Here is a 4,411-nt window from a genome sequence, read left to right as displayed (position 1 = left end):
CTTGACTTGCTGGGAAATAGCTTCCATAGAGAGAGAAAGTGAAGATATTGACTTGAGTTCTGGCCCTGGAGTCAATCTTTTGACATCTTTTAAAGTGCTTCCTGAAGTTATGTATGTTGTAAGGTTTTCCCAATTTCACAACCTTCTTGCAACCGATGCACTTTATCCCAGACTTGTCCAGGACTTCACCTTGAACTTCCTTTACGTTAAATTCGTTGTTCACTTTAATTTTCATCTTGTCAAGTTTTGATGCGTCAACATTCGATCGTGGCGCAGTAGTAAGGAGGTTGTAAAGTCCTTTTGCTTGTGTTGACGTGCCCTCTGAAAATTTCACGGTTACAGAACATTGTTTTGGCTCAGGGGCATATGCATCAGATCTGATCGACAAAATGAATGAGGTCATTTTGACCTTGAGCGTATCAACATCTACAAATTTATTTTAAAAAAAGAGGCAATAAGTGCAATAGCGGACACGTATTTGTATGTGATTTAAGGTGGCCAAACACAGTTTTGAAGTGCCTATGCCTAACTCGCCATTACTTTTAAAGTATCTGTGCTTTGGTGCCCGTTCTTTTGCAAGAGTTAAGGGTAACCACAGACGTGTTTATACTTGCATTTTGGCTAAGGTGTGTGCTGTTGCCATGGCAACGGGGCTGGTTAAAAACAAGGCTTAAAAAATGGTTTTTGTTAGATTTTTTCATCGTTTGCCTATTACGAATTGACATTAAATCCCTTCTGTCAACACTGTTGTAATACAATTTTGACATAGGTGATTTTCGTAATTCGCTGTAAATCGTTTTCTGTATTGTTAGAAATTCCCTATGTCAAAATTCAGATTTTTCGCGATAGATCATTCACGTGGTTTCTGAACTATTTTTTTGCCAAATTTCTTGAAATTCTGACGACTGGATCGTTAGCAATCGGTCTCAATTTTTCAAGCAACTGTGCATCCGCTGCATTTAACTGGGTTCTTTCGGTAACAGAGAAAAAGCTGAAAATTGCTGGGTTCCTTGCATCGTTGCCTTTCCTAACAAATCTTTGTAATAAAAGACTAAGGCCATCAGTACACTGCGTTCAATTATAGAGAAAAATAGCACAGATAGTGCGGGTTTTGAGTAAAAAAAATGATCGCTCTATTGATGGCATGTTTGGTGTTTGCAAATCCTTGTGCGCGCGCTGAGTTGCAACAGCAAAAGCACACGCGAAAACTGTGTTTGGCCACCTTAAACTATGGAACACAAACGTCTTGAGTAAGTCAAATATAAAAAAATCAGATAGAAACAAACAAACAGACAGTTAAAAGACATAAAAGTAAGAGCCCTGCAAATTACGAAACCGTGGGTACAGTTTGAAATTCCCTCAATGCTAGTCACGTTTGTTTAATTGAAAACAAGTTATATTACCTGGTACAATCTGGTATTTGGGTTCTGGAGATGTGAAGGAGACAGTTGGTAAATTTCCTGAATTCTTGTGCGAGGTAACAGTCAGTTCTAAAGTAACAATTTTAAACACATATTTGAAATAGGTTTTCGTATTGGTTGTAACCAGTCACTTGAAAATATATTGTTTTATACAGATTGATACAGAGCTTTGTGTTGGTAATTTATTGTCTTGAGTTGTCTTTACTACAGTGACGTTTCGACTGAAACTTTAGTTGTGGAAGATCAAACCAATTGTAAAACATCCCCGAGGCAAGTTAAAGGAAAACGCCTTCTTTTCGCATAGTCACTAAGTCTGACACTAAGGCTACGTTTGTGAAATCGTAGATGAGTTATTTGGTAAGTAAATACTAACTTGGCGTTTTTGGGAAAAAAACAGGCATGACTGAACTTAACAACGAGCTGTCAGCGTGAAACTGGCATTACGAAGTAGAAGTCTTAACTAAAAATTAAGTGAACCAAATCATGTGCCATTTTCTTTCACAAATAAGCATTAAATAATTAATAACAATTTTTGTAAAATTTACAGTCGGTAGACTAACGACGCATTGATTAATACAGATTAAAATCACTTCTTTTTGTTTTCAATGGATGAGTCCATGGTCCGCTGGCTGCTCGTTGAAGGGTTGCGGTAACTTAGGGAAGGAGATAAACAAAATATTAGGAAATAGAAATGTTTTTGGTACAGATAGGATATAATTATTGAGTTACACTATAATAAAATATGACTGTTAACCCACCTAGATGCTCGTGCGATTGGAGATCTTGATCGGCTCCGGGATAGTGATCGTTCCACCAGTGTCGATTGTTCATCAAAGACCCTGCAAGAATAGGAGGAGCTCTTGATCGATCTTGAATTAAAGGGGCTTAATGTCAACATTATCAACACTTTTTTGACGTTTTGTATCACTTTATAACTCTTTCTCGAAGGAAACCTTAAGACAGTGATCCAACTGGTAGGAAGTAGTTTTCGAGATTTAGGTGTTACATGACGTGGTAAAAAATATCTCATTTTATTAACCTACCTCGATGCTTTTTTGATCGGAGATCTTGATCGCCATCTTGGGGAGGCTGGTCCCTCTAATTTCTCATCAAACATCCTGCAAGAAAAAAAAGGAGCTATTAAAGGGGCGACCATCCACCCTCCCACTGACCCATGGAAAACGGATCTTTTCGAATCTTTTAAAAACAGATAAATTAATCAGTATCAATTGATATTAAAACCTGATTACCACTAACAAAAGTTAAAATTTCTTAAAAACGTTGTGTTACCTCGTAGGTGGAGTTCTTGAATGGGAAGGCCTTCTTCTTTTTGTATATTTATCTTTTTTCTAGTGTCTGCAATCACCAAAGCAATTGGATGGCGTTAGCTATATAGATCGATAAAGATGTGAACTGATGGATGTTTTATGAAAATATGAAAGGCCCCTAAAAACACTCGACTGCCTAAAAAGTGAGATGTGAAGAGGTTTTGGCCACGAAATCAAAGATAGTTGTAGATGTTTGCAATGGAAGTTCAGTTGACAAGTTCCTCAGGAGCTCTACGGTGAAGTAAATTCAATAATTTACTTGGGATTCACTTTGGTATGTTTGTTTCATTGATCAAATGCTCTATAATTTAATTAGAATTTCTGTAAAAGGTATGGAAATGCTGTCACCTTCGAATATAATTGTGATCACAAGAATGCTTCAGTAAGTCGAGTAAGTGTTCCCACAACCACCGCTTGTGTGACTTGTTGAGAAGAAAACATGAATAGAACAAACAACGACAACTCCACAGACCTTGAACTTTTTTTTTCTTTCTCCGCTTTTCTCTCTTTCTTTCTTGGACTCCTGTATACAAATTTGTAAGATTTTTATTTTATTTTTATTTTTTTTGTAATTTATTTAACATAAAAGAAGTTTACATTGCACAAGATACATGTATATATAAAAAAGAAAAGAAAACAAATACAAATAATGACCTGACATGCACGAGAACTGAGTGATTAATCAAAGAGGGCGAATAAAGTAAATTAAATCATATAAATTTCTCAACCTTGTATTTAAAATTAATCTTATTAACAAATTCAGATAAAATAATCGAGCTCTCTTTTAGCTTGTTTGAATAAATGTAATACATCATGTATAAAAAAGTATAATTAAACTTTCTCACAGCCTCATGCCCAGCAAGGCATTGCTTAAACAAGCCAAACACTATTTCCTTAGGTTCTGGATTGAAACTGGTATTGTTTGTGGCATTAAACCACCCCACCACTTGACGAGTAAAAGACGAGGTAAATTGGCAGTCAAGAAAAGTGTGGTCTATGGAATCTGATTCACCGCAATACAAGCAGTCACTTTCACTTTTAATTCCAAATCTTTTTAATTCCTTTTTGGTCACTGCAATTCGGTGAAGAAGTTTAAATTTAAATTCTCTTAACTTAGTTTCCTTACATGTTTTATATGACATCTTAAAACATTCTCCCCATGAAGCACTGTCAATTGGAAGTATTTTACTCCAACGCTGTAAGCCAGCTGGAGTTGACTGGTGTAGTTTAAAATTCAAGAGCCGATAAAAATGTCGACATTTTAATTTCTCTAAATTTAACACTATGTTCTCATCTAGCATAAAAGATGGGGCCCCTTGGACAAAACTTGTTGAGAAGAAAACACAAATAGAACAAACAACGACAACTTCACAGACCTTGAACTTTTTTTCTTTCTTTCTCCGCTTTTCTCTCTTTCTTTCTTGGACTCCTGTATATAAATTTGTAAGATAGTTAGCTCATAATTCTGGTCATGATAGAAACAGACAGATATAGCTGCTCAAAGTTTTAGATTTCTGTTTCACACATGCTGGCAAAGATTGATAACGATCGATTGAGAAAAAAATCAAAGTGATCTCTCAAGATCTGTGACTTCAACTGATTGAACCTGAACTGAATGATGGTTGTCCAATACTGTCAACTAGATTCTATCGGAGGAAATAG

Source organism: Montipora foliosa, chromosome 8 (genome assembly GCF_036669935.1).
Source record: "Montipora foliosa isolate CH-2021 chromosome 8, ASM3666993v2, whole genome shotgun sequence".
Classification (NCBI taxonomy): domain Eukaryota; kingdom Metazoa; phylum Cnidaria; class Anthozoa; order Scleractinia; family Acroporidae; genus Montipora; species Montipora foliosa.
This window is presented reverse-complemented; position numbering follows the sequence as displayed.